This window comes from Sus scrofa, chromosome 2 (assembly GCF_054392235.1).
Source record: "Sus scrofa isolate SSC_HxYL_T2T_F1_AM1 chromosome 2, Sscrofa_HxYL_maternal_Yorkshire_Landrace_v2.0, whole genome shotgun sequence".
Taxonomy (NCBI): Eukaryota; Metazoa; Chordata; class Mammalia; order Artiodactyla; family Suidae; genus Sus; species Sus scrofa.
The window spans coordinates 23,232,092-23,252,926 of record NC_139384.1 but is presented as its reverse complement, the minus strand read 5'-3'; the positions used below and the strand labels follow the sequence as shown (position 1 = coordinate 23,252,926).

Sequence of the window (20,835 nt, the reverse complement as noted above, 5' to 3'; positions counted from 1 at the left end):
GAGAAAAACAAAGGAGAGGAAAAGAAAGCTAGAGGGGAGGATAGAAGAAAAATAAGTGGAAAGAATGGAAGGAGAAAGTGAAAAAAGAAAGAATGAGAAGACCACAAGAAAATAAGGATGAAAAGACTGGGTGGGGGGGGGCAAGAAAGAAAGACAAAAGGACTTTAGATATTTATAAAAAGAAAAAAAAGGTAGTAATTTTGAGCACAAGAAATAAGGATTTAGAGATGCCGATGGCAGGGAGACAAAGAGGATATTGTAAAAATATTTTCATAAGCAAATAAAATATTGTCATGCTTCTCTTCTACAAAGCAAAAGAATATAATTTCCTCACATCTAGTTGTGATGCCCAGCTTAGTACAGAAGAGCATGTCCTGGACCATAGCAAGAAGGTCTTGTTTATCTCTCCAAGGACTGCTTTGCCTGTCTTCCAGTACACATGCCAAGTTTCCCTTATATGTGTACATGCCTAGGATTCTTTGGTTGCTCCCCAAGATGCATGAGGGATGAGGACTACTGGTTGAAGGAGCTGCAGGTTAAGCAGATGCCACCTTGACCATCTCAGGGCATTTCAAGAGGCTCAGGATAAGTGTATGGTGCATTAGGTGAACTTATAAGAGAGAGCTTAACAAGTCAGGAAACAAATTTACTGAAAAAGACAAATGCCTGTCATTGGCATGACATTTCTATTATGCTTTAATACATTCTTATTTATGAGTGAGAAATCTTCTTCTGTTTATAGCCCAGCCATTGGCAAAATTATTCACTATGTTTTCTTTCCAACATTTTCTATTTAATTTTTTTTTTCTTTCCTCAATACCTAAAAGATTGCCCCAATCTCAAAGACAGAAAGGAGGATCAAGATCCTGCAGTTTAGCATCAGCTCTGCTACTAACTAGTGACATGGCCTGATGAATTACTTCACTCCATTCTGTGTTGCTACAGAGCAGTTTGGAGATATTAATCTATATTCAAAGCAAGATTTGTAGAACACCTTTTTGGGCCTCCAAGAACCGGGGAGATGGGGAAGGAGCCAGTCCCTCTGACCATCTTCATCTAAAGCATCCTGAGGATTGATTTCTCCATGTTGAGATTGGAATAAGCTTGCATTCAAAGAATTCAATTTAATTAATTACAAAGTAATATTAAAAATCTTTGAAGTCCTTCTCAAGTCTTATTCTAGCAATACATTCTAATTCTATCAAGAAGCAAATAAACCAAAATAAACATCCTGTAAGAAGAATTTAAAGTAAAAAATGGCCTTCTCTTTAAATGGAAGTGGACAGAATTATTTCAAAGTAAAATGTAAGAGTACATTAAATCGTGGAGACATTTGCAGACGCACTGGACAAATGTGTTTCTGTGGGTCTGATTACTCTTAAAATCCTTTGCCAACTTCCCCAGCAGACTCAAAGGAGTGCCACTGAACTTTCTGAGAAGCGCTGCAAAGGTATGTTATTAGAAAGGTGGTTTAGGGGATGTGCTGCCTTCCAATTTCTCTGCGCTAATCAAAATGTCAGAGGAGCACACATGCTGAGAAGATTTCGTTTCCTTTCCACATGCATTAGCCCTCAGCCTGTGGATTTAGGTGGCTATCACAGAGACTGAAAGAAAGTAGAAAAAGACATTAAAATATCTCTTGCCTTAAGTTCCCTTTGTGTTTCATCCAGGCCAGACGGGAAGTCAAAAATGCTTCTTTCCAGGGTTGGCAGTTTCCAAGAGATCAAGCAGTGTGTGGGTCAAGGAGAAAGTGGCTTCTCAAGCTCCGACGGTTTTCTTGATCCATCTATTAAAGAAGCAGGAAAAGGTGAAAGGTATCAAGGAGATGAAATGCCAGGGTGTGTGAGGGTTCCTTGCTAACTTGGTAGCTCCAAATTGGTTTAAGAAAGGGTGCCTGGGTAGGAGCAGCAATTATGTGAAAAAGGAAGTATTCCTGGATTTTTTTGTCTTTTTGCCTTTTCTAGAGCCGCTCCTGCGGCATATGGAAAAGTTCCCAGGCTAGGGGTCTGATCGGAGCTGTAGCTGCTGGTCTACACCAGAGCCACAGCAATGCGGGATCCAAGCCTCGTCTGTAACCTACACCATGGCTCATGGAAACACTGGATCCTTAACCCACTGAGCAAGGCCAGGGATTGAACCCACAACCTCATGGTTCCTAGTTGGATTTGTTAACCACTGCGCCATGACAGGAGCTCCTCCTGGATATTTCTGAACTCCATCAAACACTTCACCATTTCTATGACCCCGAGGGAGAGAGGACTGTGTTTTGTTTGTTCTGGGTTTACAGTCACAGCCCCTTCCATCAGGCTTCAATTCCTATCTGCAGATAAGACATTATTCTGGGACTCCCAAGGCTATCCCAGATCTTCTGAGGTAGATGGAAAACTTCATCCCCAAAGAGAGAAAACTGTCTATTTGTAAAGAGACTCTTCTTATCAAGAGAATTCTATAAAATGTGAATTCTTTAAAACTAAATATATTGATTCTCTTCTATAGAAAGAAAATGAGAAACTTTGTAGAAAATAATGATCAATTAAAAATGCTGGCTCTCTCTCTCACTAGCTGGGTGATCATAGGCAAGTTACTTCATCGAAGTCTGTTTTCTTATTTGTAAAATACATATGATAAAACTGAAAGCATAAGACTGTAAACTTGTAAAGAGCTTTAACACGTTACCGACTACACAGTTTGTTTAATTTTGTTAACAAAAGTCAAAGTACTCTATATAATAGTATGGAATTAAACTATGGGATGTAATGAGAAGACACAAATATAAATATTGCTGAGTTTCTCAGTTACAGATCAGTCCTTTTATTTTATTTTAGGTAATAACTTATTTAAAGTGTTTTCCAGTCCTCATGGTCACTAGAGTCATAGTTTCCATTTATTGCCAGCATGTAGTTATAAACATTATACGAAATTTGAATAACAGCTTTAACTTTTTTTTTTTTAAATACTAGGGAGCCACTGAAGGTATTTTAGCATGGGACTGGTTAATTCCTTGAATAGATATCTATTATTATGTGCTGACGCTATGGTAGCCGCTCTCCTAGAAAATAGACAAAGGTTATGGAGTTTACATTCTCCTGGTGATAAAGTGAGGAGGGATATTCTACAATAAATGATAGTCTAGCAAAAGACTTCAGGGATTTCATAAAGTGAAAAGAAAGCTTCAGAAGGGGAGGTACTTAGAAGATTATTCCACTGATTATTCCACTTACTGATAAAAGTAAGAGAGAATAATTTGTTATACTACAGTATTGGCAGTAAAAAGTCCAGGAGGAAATGCATGGAGGAGGGAACAGATGGATGGAAAGGTAATTGGAAGGAAAGAGAAAGGAGAAATGTTGATTGGGTGGGAGAGTAAAGCATTCTGTTTCAAAGCATTGACAAGGTGTTCTGTTATAGGTATCTCCTGAGCAGTCATAAATTGGGAGACTGTGGCTCAAGAGAGACTTCAGTATGTTAAGCTCAATTTGAAACAGCACAGTTCTGAAGTTTACAATACTCTTAAAGCCAGAGTAGAATGAAAACCTAGAAAAGAAATTCAATATTGCAGCACTACTTACAACAGCCAAGACAGAAGAAACCTAAATGTCTATCGGCAGAAAAATGGATAAAGAAGATGGCTGACATATGTACAATGGAATATTACCCAGCCATAAAAAGAATGAAATGATGCCGTTTGAAGCAACATGGATGGACCTAGAGATTATCGTACTTAGTGAAGTGAGCCAGATAAAAAAAGACAAACATGGAGTTCCCGTCGTGGCGGAGTGGTTAACTAATCCGACTAGGAACCATGAGGTTGCGGGTTCGGTCCCTGCCCTTGCTCAGTGGGTTAAGGATCTGGCGTTGCTGTGAGCTGTGGTGTAGGTTGCAGTCCAGGCTGGGGTCCAATCGGATTCGTTAACCACTGCGCCATGACAGGAGCTCCTCCTGGATATTTCTGAACTCCATCAAACACTTCACCATTTCTATGACCCTGAGGGAGAGAGGACTGTGTTTTGTTTGTTCTGGGTTTACAGTCACAGCCCCTTCCATCAGGGGGACAGCTCCGATTGGACCCCTAGCCTGGGAATCTCCACGTGCCACAGGAGCGGCCCAAGAAATAGCAAACACACACACACACACACACACACACACACACACACACACACACAAAAGACAAACATCATATGATGTCACTTATATGTGGAATCCAAAAAAAAAAGATACAAATGAACTTATTTACAGAACAGTAACAAACTTAACAGACTTCAAAAACAAATTTATGGCTAACAAAGGGGACACATTGGAGGGGGCTAGATTGGGGGTTTGGGATTGGCATATACACTACTGTATATGGAAAGGATTGTCAATGGGGTCCTGCTATACAGCACAAGGAACTACCCAATATTCTGTAATAACTTATATGGGAAAAGAATCTGAAAAAAAAGGGTAATTGCATATGTATAATTGAATCACTTTGTTGTACAGCAAAAATTACTCCAACATTGTAAATCAATTGTAATTCAATAAAACTTTAAAAAAGAAAAAAATATAAATTATTTTATAAAATTCATCACCCTAAAGAAGGGAGATGAGTTTACCCAGGAGGAGTCTTCGGAAAATCAGCATGTTCGAAAGAAACATCTACATTGAAAACGGCTTAAAATTCCAAATATATCTTTTCAGTTGTTTTACCAAAGGGAAAATAAGTCACAAGCCATGACAAGAATTAGATATTCCTCTGAATGTGCCACGGAAAGTTATTTACTCCGACAGTAGTTCAATACCTTATTGCTTAAGAAATGATTGTTTCTTCTCTGTGGAAATGCTTTTCCATTCCTGAAAGAAATCCAAGGGACTGACTCAGTTTCCCTCAAGTAATACTCAGTGAGGTCTGAGTTTACCAAACAAGAGTCAGTGCTCACCTTGAGAAGGGCAGTGTGCTGATCTGCACTGATACACATTATTCATGCATTCTGTTTTAAATCAAGTCACCAAACATGCTGTTAGGGCTTTTGAAATGGAGAAATGTAAAAGGAAGAATGAGGTCCGTGCATTATTTAAATATCAAATATAACACTACAAACAATACTATGGAGGTACTAGATACAAACAAATACAAAATGTCAAATGTAAGGAGTACAATTCAAAAGAAACTTAACACATAATTGATGTATGCAATATAAATGCAATATATATGCACACACACACACACACACACACACACATCTCCAATTAAGGTAAACATTAAAACTGCCAAGTAAATTACCCAGTGTTTTTTAAAAAGGTAGAAGTCACATCATGATTTAATGTTGAGGAAAGACCCCACAAAAGAAGTATTACTTTATCTTCCATCATGAAATGTGTGTATAATTTGCACAAGCTTATAGAATAAAACAGCAACAACAGCCCCCCCCCCCCACTGCCACAAAAAACCCCCAAAGCATCCTTGTTTATTGGTGACAGCTTGTGGTAAATGGATTTGACCTTGGATATATAGAGCAAAGACATAAGCATTTTGGATGGCTGGCTAAGGTTTACAAATTTTACCGCGTATGCATCCCAGAGACACAGAAAGTATTTGAGCAAGAAGAGAAGTAGAGTTTAAGGAAGAATAATATAGTGAAAGTGCAGAGAGTAAGTTGGAGAGGGGAATAAATGGAGTTAAGCAGCTATAAACTTTCTTTCAGAAGGCTTGGCTTGAGACACAATACAAACAATATTCTGATATTTCAAGATTTAAAATTGCGACTGGCAAAATTTTTGTTTGCTTTTGTGTTTTAGGGCCGCACTTGCAGCATATGGAGGTTCCCAGGCTAGGGGGTGAATTGGATCTGTAGCCACCAGCCTATAACACAGGCACAGCAATGCAGAATCCGAGCCAATCCGAGCCAAGCCGTGTCTATGACCTACATCACAATGTTGCGGTAATTTCTACTATACAACAAAGTGATTCAGTTACACATGTACACACATCCACTCTCTTTCAGATTCTTTTCCCACCTACATTAGCACAGAATATTGGGTAGAGTTCTCTGTTCTATACAGTAGGTCCCTGCTGGCCAATCATTCCAGATACCTCAGAGTGCATATGCCAATCCCAAACCCCCAGTCCACCCCCCACAACCTGTCCCTTTTGGTAACCATAAATTTGTTTTCAAAGTTTGTGAGTCTGTTTCTGTGCTGCAGATAAGTTCATTTGTAAGATTCCACATATAAGTGATATCATATGATGTTTGTCTTTCACTATCTGACTAATTTCACTTAGTATGATCATCTCTAAAAATCTACCCATGTTGCTTTAAATGGCATTCTTTCATTCTTTTAATGGCTGAGTAACATTACATTTTCTGTATATACCATATCTTCTTTACTTATTCCTCTGTTGATGGACATTTAGGTTGCATCCATGTCTTGGCTATTGTAAATAGTGCTGCAGTAAACACTGGGGTGCATGTATCTTTTTATTTTTATTTTATTTTTATTTTTTTTAGCTTTTTTTTAATTTTCCCACTGTACAGCAAGGGGGTCAGGTTATCCTTACATGTATACATTACAATTACATTTTTTCCCCCACCCTTTGTTCTGTTGCAACATGAGTATCTAGACATAGTTCTCAATGCTATTCAGCAGGATCTCCTTGTAAATCTATTCTAAGTTGTGTCTGATAAGATAATATAGTATTATTAATGACAGTCACCAAATTATATCAGATCTTTAGAACTTATTCTTCTTATAACAGAAAGTTTGCATCCTTTAATCAAACTTGCCCTGTTTCCCTCACCCCTCATAGCCATCACTTTTTTACTCTGTTTTTTTTTTTTTTTTTTTTTTAGATTCCATATATGAGTGATATCATGAAGTACATGTAGTATTTATCTTTGGCTTATTTCACTTCGCATAATGCCCTCCAAATTAATACATGCTATTGCCAATGGCAGGATTTCCATATTTTACATGGCTGAATAATATTCCATGGTGTGTGTAGTACATTAATAATTTATTATATATATTAATCCATGTATAATATACATATGTATAATTTTTCTTATCCATCCCTTAACGGACGTTTAGGTTGGTTCCATATCTTGTCTATTGCGACTAATGCTATGATGAACTTGAGAAATATGGGTATCTTTTTCAGATGATAATTTCATTTCCTTTGAATATTAACTCCAAAGTGGTGTGCTAAATCATAGGGTAGTTCTATTTATTTTTTGATTTCATTAATAAACTTCCATGCTGTTTTGCATAATGCCTGAATCAGTTTATATTCCCACCAACAGTATACAAATGTTCACATCCTTGCCAGCCTTTGCTATTGCTTGTCTTTTTGGTAGCACACATCCTAACAGGTGTGAGGTAGCATCTCATGTGTTTTTGGTTTACATTTTCCTAATGATTTATGCTGAGCACTTTTTCATGTACCTGTTTGTTGGTCATTTGCATGCCTTCTTTGGAAAAATTTGTATTCAGGTCCTTTTTCCATTTTTTTTAATGTTTTGTTTGTTTTTTGGGGTATTGAGTGGTATGAGTTCCCTGTATATTTTGGATATTAACCCTTTATCAGACATGTGGGTTGCAAATACTTTCTCCCATTCCAAACATTGCCTTTTCATTTTTTTGATGGCTTCCTTTGCTGAACAGACACTTTTTTTATTTGATGTAGTCCCACTTATTTGTGTTATTGTTGCTGTTGCTTTTGGTGTCAAACCAAAATAAATAAATAAATAAATAACTGCTAAGACCAATGTCAAGTAGCATATTCCTAATGCTTTCTTCTAGTGGTTTTGTAGTTGCAGGTCTTGTATTCAAGTTCTTAATCTATTTTGAATTGACATTTTTGTACTGTGTAAGATAGGAATTTCATTCTTTTTCTTGTGGATGTCCAGTTTTCTCAACACATTTTATTGAAGAAACTATATTTTTCACATCATTTATTCTTAGAGACTTTGTAAAAAATAAGTTGACCATATGCATAGATTTATTTCTGAGCCTTGTAACATAGTCTGGAATCAGAAAGTGTGTGAGGCCTTAAGCTTTGTTCTTCCTCAAGATCGCTTTGGCTATTCAAGGTCTTTCATGGTTCCATATGGACTTCAGGATTATTTTTTCTATTTCTGTGATAAATGCCATTGGAATTTTAACAGGGATTGTACTGAATCTGTAGATCATTTTAGGTATATGAACATTTTAACAATATTGTTTTTCTAATCTATGAACATGAAATATCTTTCCATTTACTTGCATTTTCTTCAATTTATTTATTTATTTTAGTGTACACGTTTTTTATCTCCTTGGTTAAATGTATTCCTAAAATTCTTCTTGATGCAAATGTAAAGGGATTATTTTCTTAATTTCTCTTTTTAGTAATTCATTGTTAGTGTACATAAATATATTCAAATTCCCACAGCTAGAACATTATAGCACTGGGACTTAAAGAACAGATTTTTTTTTTCCCTCTTGAGGACTGGGCTTCTTGTTAGCCTGTGGAACTACTTCTTTTTCTCTCAAAAAGGAAACTTATCACTCCTCAGATGGTGACCTTTTTAAGGGCAAGATACTTGCTTCTTCCTGGGCTCTCATAATCTCAATGTCCAGGATCATTTTTTTATGTCTGGATGACATGTGGGCTTGTTTCGAGGGAGCTCCAGTCTAACAATATAAGAATTTCAACACCTGCTATTTGATCATCATGATTCGCTCAATTATTTCATCTCTCATATGTAGTAGGTATTGTCTTGACATGATCCTTCTCTGAGAAAGCAAGAGCTACATTTTATTCACATGTATATGTCAAATGCCTCATGAAGTGGCTGAAATATTTTGATCATTTGGTAAACACTTGGTGGATAAAGGAATGAATGTATAAGGCCTCTTTTAAGTTCCAGCATTTCATTTACTTTGATCATTCTGTATCCATTTATGACCATGATTCACAGGATAGGAGTTCAACTCATGAATGTAACATCCTCTACTCATATACCCTTGGAAAAGTTACTGAAAACATCTGAGCCCCAGTTTATCCATCTGTGAAACATCTACTTCAAGATGTTAATCTAAGGATAACAAGAGATAATGCAGATGAAAAAGTTCTGTAATTTTACAGTTTTCATAAGTGTAAAAATTGATCACAAATAATAAAAATGCCATATACTCTTTTCTTTAATAATGATTTTACTTTTTTTCATTACAGCTGATTTACAGTGTTCTGTTAATTTTCTACTGCACAGCAAGGTGACCCAGTCACACATACATGTATATATTCTTTTTTTTCACATTATCATGCTCCATCACAAAGGGCTAGACATAGTTCCCAGTGCTACACAGCAGGATCCCATTGCTTATCCATTCCAAAGGCAATAGTTTGCATCTATTAACCCCAAATTCCCAGTCCCTCCCACTCCCTCCCCCTTCCTCTTGGCAACCACAAGTCTGTTCTCCATGTCCATGATTTTCTTTTTTTGTGGAAAGGTTCATATGTGCCATATACTAGATTCCAGATATAAATGATATCATATGGTATTTGTCTTTCTCTTTCTGACTTCACTTAGTATGAGAGTCTCTAGTTTTATCCATGTTGCTGCAAATGGCGTTATATATTTTGTTCTTTTTACGGCTGAGTATTATTCCATTGTGTATATATACCACACCTTCCTAATCCAATCATCTGTCGATGGACATTTAGGTTGTTTCCATGTCTTGGCTATTGTGAATAGTGCTGCAGTGAACATGAAGGTGCGTGTGTCTTTTTCAAAGCAAAGTTTTAGCCATATACTCTTTAATAAAGGATATTTCTGGATTCTCCTTTAATTCTTCCTGTCTATCCCAATCACTTACTATTTTGTTAATTTGCTTTTCAAAAGTCTACATGCTTTATTCCCTCACCTATATCCTGGCTTAAGGGTCAGACTTTGTCTAGTTATTCCCTTGCATTTTCCTTTGGATAATGCAAGGGAAGTTATCCAGAACAGGGCTCATAGTAACTATTCAATAAAGCTCTTGACTGCTTTAGAGTTACCCCAATTACTGTGTTAAATAAAATCCACTTGAGACTTTTATTTTCTTTGCTAATGTGCAAAATGTCATCATCTCTATCTTCTTTCTGACTGTGTCTCATCTGGCTACCTCCATCCTTTAATATTCTTATTCTTTACATTTTCTTCCCTTTGGAATTATCAAGTTTCTCTCCCTAATAGCTTTTCACTGATTGGACTTTGATCCTCAAGAGGGGCAGCATGTTGGTAAAGAAAAAAAAGTAAGAAAAGCCTAAGAAGAGGTGGTATGTCACAATAATACTGACTGAGAAGGAACAGAGGGATTTTTCTTTGCCTTTCAAAACAGACTCAAATTTGCTTTTGAGGAAAAAGATTACAAACACGGTTTTCTCAAGAGATGATCTACTTCTTTTTATCCTTTGTGCTTTTCAAGGAGACATAAAAGATGGGTGGGACTCCTGAAACTGAAACCACTTTCCAAAGCTGTAGGATGAGCTCAGAAAAGAAGGTTCTGCACTTAGGAAACTCTTCAGTGCCTTAAAGATTGCTGCTTACTGAAGTGGCATTTATTTCATCTTGGGGTTTCAATGTGCTGAAAAAGAACCACTTCCTGAATATACTCCCATGGCACACGAACAATCCAATGCACATGCAATCTAAGGTGAATGAAGTGGAACCTGGAAAAAGACTTATGGGGGAAAAAAACTATACTTGAAGCAAAAATTCTTTGCTTTGATGGCATCTGTGTTTGCTCCAGTGATGTCTAAGATATGAACAGTGGACCTCATTCTTTTTCCTACCACTCATATTTTCTCAAAATGTATTTCTATTTATGGGAAAGTAAGGATGTGGCTGATAACAGTCACTTGGAAGAAGAAAAGCATCCCTAAGCAAGACCCTAGAATAAGTATACTCTAGCATCATTCTTCTTAAAAACAGGAATCATTTCCTTGGTGCTATTTGTCATCATCATCATTGAAAATTATTCTATGATCCCCAGGTCAACACAGCCAGAGCAGAATCAGGCAATGCTGGTATTCTAATGGAGTTCAGAAGATGATTCAGATTTTTATCTTTTTGAAATTGAGACTGTGTTATTCAATTATTCTTTTATCTACCTTTGCCGAAACCTACACTGGGGACACAGAATTGAAGCAAATATTGATTAAAAATCTAAACATAGATTGAATTCTCCAAAGCGTCACTTTGCCTGCTAGTCACATGACCTCATGATAGTCCTAGTTTGGCATTAATTAATATAGTATATACTATTGTACATATCTTAACCAAAACACTCTCTTTCTCTGATATATATATAATGGAGGCCATAAAATAATGAATGTGAAGTCAGAGATCTTTATGGGATCTTTAAATTTTCCTTGGGTAATAGACTCTTTTGAGAGTCTGATAAATTCTCTAAAAATACACAAGCACACAAAATTTTGCTCTCAAATTCAAGAGAGGATGTACCTGTGTTCCAAAGAAAATAAGAGAGAATGTCTTTTCTGAACTCATCTAGTTAAGGATACAAAATTATGTACAACTGAAATGACTTGAGAAATATAAAAAGTTACAGTTTCAAATTCAAATGTGACTATAGGGATGTCAGGCAAGCAATATTAAATGTGTAAAGGGACAATGATAAAGTCAATTCATCCCCATTATTCTAAAGCAATGTTATTCATAGATAGATGGATAGATAGATAAATATAAGGATAGATTTGCATATGCATACATACATATACTCGCACATGTATACATACACTGTGCATGCATATACATATACCATGCAGAAAAATGGGTACCATGCGTTCAGTGATTTATTCCTTGTGCTATTATTTTATGATTTTTGGAAAAGAGCATAGCTATGAAGCAAATGACGCCCATTGCAGATGAGGCCTGTGTAATGCTCACCTATTAGGAATGAGTTAGGAAAAAAGCTAAGTCCAGGTCTTAAAATGGCAGAGGTTATAAAACCAGGCTTTCTAATGCAGTGTTAGAAAAAGTCACTGCATTCAAGATTTGCCAATATTTTAGAATGTATTCATAAATAGTGCCTTAGAGGACACTGACATTCATATATATGCTTTCAAAAAGTGCTCTAATTCCCAGAGGAGTGGCCAGATTTTCCAAAATTTATGCCTTATGGGAACTTGCCCGCTTTCCAGTATGTGTGCAGCTGCTAATTCAGTTGTGGAACTGTTGCCTCTTATTCTCTTTGCTACTGTTGTTCAACTTGTTTTGGCTCCACACTGGGGCTTTAGCACTACAACTAGTGCTAGCTTGTGGATTCTATTAGGTTTGATTAAAGAGATGGGGTGGTGGTGGGGGAGGGGCAGAGAGAAAGAAAGCACAGTTTTAGACAACAACAAAATCTACAAATGAAGTTCCAATTGCTCCAAGTGGCATCAGATAGTCATTAAGTATGACAAAGAATGTATTTTTATATTATATTTAGGACATTTGTGAATGCTGCTGAGGCTTTTCTAATCCCCCCCCCGGCAGTGTCATTTCATTGCTGTGAATGCTGCATGAACATATATATTTCTCCTTCTTTTTCCTTTTGTCTGATTGTAGGTTTATGTACTATTTATCCTCATCTGAATAGTTAAAGGTACATGTGGTTGTTAATGGAGGTTAGTCTCAGTGACTGCTTGGCCCAAGGTCACCTTGAGTGTAGTGAAGTGGTTAATAGTTGCTCTGGAATAAAATCCCACATTTGCCTATACCTCTGCCACTCTCCAGGCATGTCCTCTGGGGGAACTGTTTAAACTTTTGAAGTCTCCGTTTCCTCATCTATGAAACATAGATAATAACTGTACATCCTTCATTGAGCTTTTGGAACTGTAAAATAATCACATTAAAGTTTTTAGTACAGTATATGGCATATGATAAGGTCTGAAAAATGTTCATCATTGTTACCATGTGATTCTAGTTAATTTTATTTTGGAATTGGCCTTATCCTTATTTTTTAAGCTACGTGTATCAACTTGTGAAATTCTGAAAAGTCTTCTAGAATAGCAATCCTAAGTCCACACCCTAGTTACTGTGTCATCAGCACTACTTTTCCATACGAGGGACCATATGCCATCAGTGTAAACTGATCAGTCAAGGCTTCAGAGTCAGAAGTCTAACTTCACCCAAAAAGTAGGCTTTATGGGAAGTATGGTCAGATTCTATTTACATCTGCAGCTACAAAAACAAGAAACAAAAAACCCCAGGCATCACAAAAACATCCACCTAACCAGAAGAATATGTATATATGTGCATATGTGAATACACATGCTTGTGAATGTACAAATAATCACACATATCATATATAAATTTATATGTGTATGATATACATCATGTATTACGTATATGTATCATATATTATGAACATATACATTATATGCTAGAAGCACACACAAACACGTCTACATGGCTTAAGTAAGGCAAGTTGAGAAAAATAAATGCTGGTTTTTTTCCTTCACTGAGTAGTGATTCTCATAAACCCTTCTTTGGAATTGTGCTTTCTTACTGTCCTTCTGCTCTCTCCCTTGGTCCTCATCCCTCAACCCAACCGAATCCTGGGTACGAACTTCCATAGGAAGACGACAAAGTTAACTCGGGATCATGAGATAGCTTCATTGGCTAGCACATTAATTTTGCTGACATTGTAAGTCATTTCTTTTTACAACTTTTCATTTTATTTTCGAGAAGACTGCTCATTTTAACTTCTTTCCATTGTCTTCTTTGAGTCACTAAACTTTTGTGCATGGAGCAAAAGACCATGATGTTCCCCAGAGAAAAGTAACCTTTCATTTTCCAATCAAAAAAATTAACATGTGATTTAGTTCACTGTCACTCTTGGAAAAAAACATACTAGCTCTGTGAGTCACATTAGAAAGTAATAGCAGGATGGTATCTCTGCTAATAGAGGACAGAAGGGACTCCAATTCATCTGATCCACTGGAAGCCTCTATTTTTCAAAAGAACTTCATACCAGGATATGCACACATTTTTTTATTGTCCACATTCAACAGCTTGGCTAAAGGGACATCAGATAATAAAACCCCATTGCTGGTTTCTTCCATGGGCTGTCTGATACAAAGTAGACCACTGTGTGGGTGTGTGTGGGGGGGGTGTGTGTGTTAGAATGGAGTGTGTTGTCCCTTGCAAAGACTTAGGTGAAGTTGTTCAGGGAAATACTTATTTTAAGGTTAGCTGCTTAGTTAGTCCGTTTGTGTATTTTATTTGTTGTTTCCTTCAATTACATAGAAACTATATGCTCTGGGCAGCTCTTTTTTTGGAAGTTCCTTCTTATTTACTTCTTTTATCTGGATGCCATTTTAGTTCTTCCACTATATTCTTCAATTTTAGTTCTATCTCTGAGAGTACGCCTAGGCACACACCACTCAGAAAGAGTCTTCTCTGTAGCTTGTTCCTTCACACATATTTTACCTAAATCAAGGACTTAGTGGAGGCCTATATTTTTTAAATACCCCCTGTAAATGGATTATCTGCAGCCATTGCTTACTCTGTGACCCACTAAAAGGTTAGAGACTACAAACTTAATTCATGTAGGATTTTCTGACACAAGGACCATGTTTAAGTTCTTTGGTGGCTCTAAGAGAGTACCCTAGGTTAGGTGGCCTCAGAAGAATAGAAATGTATTTCTCACAGTTCTGAAGGCTAAAAATCTGAGATTAAATATCACTATGGTTGGGTTCTGGCAAGGGCCTTCTTTTAGATTGCAGAGTGCTAATTTCTTTGTTTTCACTGAAGTATAATTGGTTTATAATATTGTGTCAACATCAGGTATACAACAAAGTGATTAATTTTTTTTCAGATTATATTCCATTATAGCTTATTACAAGATATTAGGTATCACTGCCAGTGCTATACAGTAAATCCTTGGTGCTTATCTATTTTATGTATAGTAGTTTATATATCTTGATTTCATACCTCTAATTTGTCTTTCGCCCTCTTCAGTAACTACAGTTTGTTTTCTACCTCTGTGAGTCTGCTTCTGTTTTGTACACAGACACATTTGTGCTATTTTTTGGACTCTACATACAAGAGATCCCTCAATGTATTCTCACATGGAAGAAAAGGGACATCAAGCTCTCTGGGAAGTCCCTTTTCTAATCAATTCATGAGAGCTCTATCTTCATGACTAATTACCTCCCCAAAGCCCCATTTTCTCTTTTTCTTTTTTGTAATTTTTAAAATTTTATTATTTTTTATTTTATTATTTTTTTCCATTATAGTTGATTTATAGACTACATTATATATATATATACTTACACTTATAAATATATATATATTTATACCTGATGGCTTTCTAAATACATACATATATTATCAACTTGAAAATAAAAGAAAGGAGTTTGGGGGGGAAGGAGACTTTTTAGTTGTGCATGAAGGGCTATCTTCTCTAGGCACTTAGAAAAATCATAAAATGGTGATTGCTTTTCAGAAATAAACTAAATATAAGAGGAAATTAAATGGACATTTTGAATATCTAAAATACTTCAGGTTAGATGATAATGTCCATAAGTAAATGTCACTTTTGGATGTTTTATTGATTTTGGATTCCAAATGCCCGATAGAGTATATAGTATCTTGTAGCATCTAAATAATTGCTAGAAGATTAAATGAATGATTATAAGTGGGAAAGTGGGAATGTGGTTTTGAGGATTAGATTTGGCTCTCCCAGACAGAGTTTAAAGAAATATTAAGTAAGTAAGCTCTACCTCTCTGTGTAAACTTTGGCATTTAAAACCTTTATTGTTTTTCCATATATTTTGTCCTTGAAATGCAGCTAATAATAGTATAACTTCAGAGGGTCTTCATGAGGATTAAAGGAATTAAATTACTTTAAGAATTTAAAAAATACTGGATGTCTAGGAAGTTTCAATAACTGTTCCCCCTACCATCATGGGAAAAATGCTTATTCGAGTCCTTTGCCCATTTTTAAATCAAGTTTTTTGTGTTTTTGATGTTGAGTTGCATGGGTTCTCTGAATACTTTAGATATCAATCCCTTATCAGATATGTCATTTTGCAAATATCTCCTCCATTCAGAACCTGCTTTCAGTTGTTCACCATTGAAGCTATCATGTTTACTTGCACCCTGTTAATAGGAAGTGCTTACTTACTAATATATTTTTTTTTTTTACTTTTTTATTAAGGCCACTCCTGTGGCATATGGAAGTTACTAGGCTAGGACTTGAATTGGAGCTGCAGCTGCTGGTCTATATCACAGCCACAGCAATGCTGGATGCTAGCTACATCTGCAACCCTATGCTGCAGCTTGTGGCAATGCTGGATCCTTAACCACTGAGCAAGGCCAGGGATTGAACCCAAATTCTCATGGACACTATGTCACATTCTTATCCCAATGAGCCACTGTGGGAACTCTGCTTACAAATATTTTTAACAACATGTGAGAAAATTAAGCCAAATAGAATTTTATTTTCATTTCTGAAAAAAAAAATCATTATATTAACATTATAGTCATAAGGATTCATTATTTCACAAAGACCTCAGTCTTAGCCAAAATTTGTTTTAGATCTGTCTCCTTAGGCAAAGAAAACAAAAGCAAAAATAAACAAATGGACTATATCAAACCAAAAAGCTTTTGCACAATGAGAGAAACTATCAACAAAATGAAAACTTCACTTGTTGAATGGGAGAATTTCAATTGTGCCTAATAATTTCAGGGAAAATTAGAATTAAAGTTCAGGAATTCCCATCGTGGCGCAGTGGTTAAAGAATCCGACCAGGAACCATGAAGTTGCGGGTTCGATCCCTGACCTTGCTCAGTGGGTTAACGATCCGGCGTTGCCATGAGCTGTGGTGTAGGTCGCAAACGCGGCTCGGATCCCGCGTTGCTGTGGCTCTGGCCTAGGCCGGTGGCTACAGCTCCAATTGGACCCCTAGCCTGGGAACCTCCATATGCCGCAGGAGCGGCCCAAGAAATGCCAAAAAGAAAAAAAAAAAAAAAGAATCAAAGTTCAAGGCTCTTGATCCGGCTATTACTTTAGAAATTTCTTAAAATTTTTCTTAGGCACATTCTTCCAAAATCTTAGGCAAAACAGCTACTAAGAGTTCGGTTTGTACATTAGCTTTTAGAAAATGTGTTACTATTGGCAGTATTTTGGCTCAGCCATGCCAGAGAATTCAATTCACATGGACTACAATGTGACTGACACAACTTGGATATATCACAAGTATTGGTTTGTTTCCTAATCTCTTTCAAGTCCATAATTAAATACCAAGAGTTCATCAAAGCCTTCCTGAGCACTCTATAAACCTACAACACCACTTTTTAGTAACACATTTTCTAAAAGCTAATGTATAAACTGAGCTCTTGGTAGCTGCTTTGCCTAAGATTTTGGAAGAACGTGCCTAATGATTTCAGAGAAAATTAGAATCAAGTTCAAGGCTCTTGACCCAGCTATTACTTTAGAAATTTCTTAACATTTTTCTTTTTTTTGTATACTAATTTGAATTAAGTTTCTGTCACATACAAATGGAAGAGTCATGTCTTATATAAAGCTATCACTAGACAAGTCTATTATTATTAAAGAAAATGTAAAATTTATATATTTGTGTGTGCATGTGTAACAGATATTCTTTGTCCATTCATTTGTCAGTGGACACTTAAGTTGTTTCCATAACTTGGTTGTTGTAAATAATGCTTCAGTAACCACGAGAGCACAGCTATCTCTTCAAGATACTGATTTCATTTCCTCTGGATATATATCCAAGAATTGGATTTCTGGACCATATGGTAGTTCTATTTTTAATTTTGGGGGGAACCACCATACTGTTTACCATAATGGCTCTACTAATTTCCATTCCCACCAACAAAAATTTGCTGGGAAGACTTTAAATGTTCTCAACACACACACACACACACACACACACACACGCACACACACACACACACACACACACAGTAATTATAAACAAAATGCAAAATAGAAAACACCAATATCACTTAATTTGAAGACCGTACAATTCCAGCCCTCCTGATTCTTAAGAGTGCATAAACACAACATTTGCCTAATTCTGAGTGAATTTCACCCTAACACAGATGCACTTATTTTTCTTTTCTATTTTAACCCTATAATCTTGCAGCCACACTGATTTCCATATCATCACTGGGCTGCTATAAAGATCCTACTCCTTCTATCATAACACACTGCAGTCAAGGGAGCCAAATAAATGGAAGATGTGTATGCAGCATAATAAATTCATGGTACAAATATCAAAGAATGTACTCCAAACGCTATGGCAACCTGCTAACCAATTATCTGCAACATCTTACTTATTCTGAAGACATCAATCTTAAAGCAGCTTATTTGAGAGGTCTGCAGAGGATGATAACTGAAAATTCCAGGTTCAAGGATAAATGCAGGGATGAGGATCTGACACATCTTTGGATGGTGAGACTCCTGGTCCTAGAGTGTGTCCTAGAATGGACACACTTTGATAACAGGGTAAAGGTAAGGACGATTCAGGCTGTGAAGGAACAAAATTTTTCTGTACACTGGAAAGAAGTCCAAAGAGGTTTTGTTTGTTTGTTTGTTTTTTGAAGAAATAAAATGAAGGTTTCCCTTCATGGCTCAGTGGTTAATGAACCTGACTAGGATCCACGAGGTTGTAGGTTTGATCCCTTGCCTCACTCAGTGGATTAAGGATCCAGCATTGCCATGAGCTGTACTGTAGGTCACAGACGCAGCTTGGATCCCTCGTTGCTGTGGCTGGCAGCTGTAGCTCTGATTTGACTCCTAGCCTGGGAGCCTCCATATGCTGTGAGAGCAGCCCTAAAAAGCCGGGCGGGGGGGAAGGAAAGAAGTGATATTGAAAGGGAATGAAGATCACAGATAAGATGGTGGAGTAGCAGGACATAAGGCTCATCTACTCCCACAAATACATTGAAAATACAACTATATATGGAACTACTCACACAGAAAATTTGTGAAAAACTGACAAAAGACTTCAAGATTAAAGCAGGAGTAGCAATACTCCTATCAGAAAAAAAAATAGATTTTAAAATAAAGAAGGTCACAAGAGACAAAGAAGGACATTACATAATGATCAAAGGATCAATATAGGAAGAAGAAATAACAATTTTAAATATATATGTGGCACAATATATAAGGCAACTACTAACAGCCATAAAAGGGGAAATTGTCAGTAACACAATAGTGGGGGACTTTAACGCCCAACTTACAGCAATGGATGGATCATCCTGACATAAAATCAGCAAGAAAACACAGGCCCTAAATGATACATTAGATCAAATAGGCTTAACTGATATCTATAGAACCTTTCACACCAAAGCAGCAGAATATACTTTCTTTTCAGGTGCACACGGAACATTCCCTAGGGTAGATCACATCTTGGGCCACAGATTAAGCCTTGATAAATTTTTAAAAACTGAAATTATTTCAATCATTTTCTCCAAATTCAATGCAATGAGACTAGAAATTAACTACAAGAAAAAAGCAGCAAAAAACACAAACTATTGGAATCTAAACAATAAGCTATTAAACAATCAATGAATCATTGAAGAAATCAAAGTGGAAATTAAAAGAAACATAGAGACGAATGACAATGAAGATAACAACAATCCAAAACCTGTGGGACACAACAAATGCAATTCTGAAAAGGAAGTGTATAGCAATACAACATTATCTCAGGAAAGAAGAAAAATGCAAATAAACAACCTAATCTGACACCTTAAACACCTTGAGAAGGAAGAACAGACAAAGCCCAAAATTAGTAGAAGGAAAGAAAACATAAAGATTACAGCAGAAATTAATAACATAGAGACAGAAAACAATTGAGAAGATCAATGAAACTAAAAGTTGGTTATTTGAAAAGATCAACCAAATTGATAAACTATTGGCCAGACTCATCAAGAAAAAAGGGGAATGGATTCAAATCAATAAAACTAGAAATGAAAAAGGAGAAATTACAATTGACACTGAAGAAATACAAAGGATCATGAGAGACTGTTATGAACAAATGAATGCCAATAAAATGGATAACCTAGAAGAAATGGATAGATTCCTACAAAGGTACAACCTATCACAACTGAACCGGGAAGAAATAGAAAATATGAATAGAGTGAGGGGCAGGGGCAGGTGGAGAGGAAGTTGCAAACAGAAAAAAGGAAAACAATAAAAGGTAAACCTTAAAGTTAAAAAAAAAAAAACACAAAAAACCATGAATAGACCAATCATAAGTACTGAAATTGAAAATGTGTAAAAAACTTACAAAAAACAAAAGTCCAAGACCTTATTGATGGCTTCACAGTTGAGTTCTACCCAACATTCAGAGAAAAGTTAACAGCTCTCTGAAACTTTTCCAGAAAATTTCAGAGGAAGGAATACTCCCAAGCTCATTCTATGAAGCCACAATTACCTTGATACCAAAACTAGACAAAGATACCACAAAAAATAAAATTACAGGCCAATATCACTTATGAACATAGATGCAGAAATCCTCAACAAAATATTAGCAAACTTTGTATAAATATACATTAAAAAGATCATACACCACGATCAAGTAGGATTTACCCCAGGGATGCATGATTCTTCAATATCTGCAAATCCATCAATGTGATACACCATATCAACAAACTGAAAAATAAAAACCAATGATCATCTCAATAGATGCAGTAAAAGCTTGTGATAAAATTTGACACACATTCCTGATAAAAACATTCCAGAGAGTGGGCACAGAGGGGAACTACCTCAATATAATAAAAGCTACTTATAACAAACCCACAGCTAACATCATTCTCAATGGTGAAAAACTCAAAGAATTTCCACTAAGATCAGGAA

The 20,835-nt window shown here is 36.3% G+C and overlaps 1 protein-coding gene across 6 annotated transcripts in view; it reads right to left on the bottom strand.

Annotated features, from left to right (window-relative positions):
• The window catches only part of LOC146405286 (uncharacterized), a 952,516-nt gene that overhangs the window by 177,753 nt on the left and 753,928 nt on the right, over positions 1-20,835 (bottom strand). For 5 of the 6 annotated variants that reach the window (XR_014837049.1, XR_014837051.1, XR_014837052.1 and 2 more), the window contains one exon: positions 1,644-1,786. The gene's annotated coding sequence lies outside the window, so the exon portion shown is untranslated. Of the gene's footprint in view, positions 1-1,643; positions 1,787-4,778; positions 4,831-4,916; positions 5,004-20,835 lie in introns of all 6 variants that reach the window. The other variant, XR_014837053.1, reaches the window with a different exon arrangement.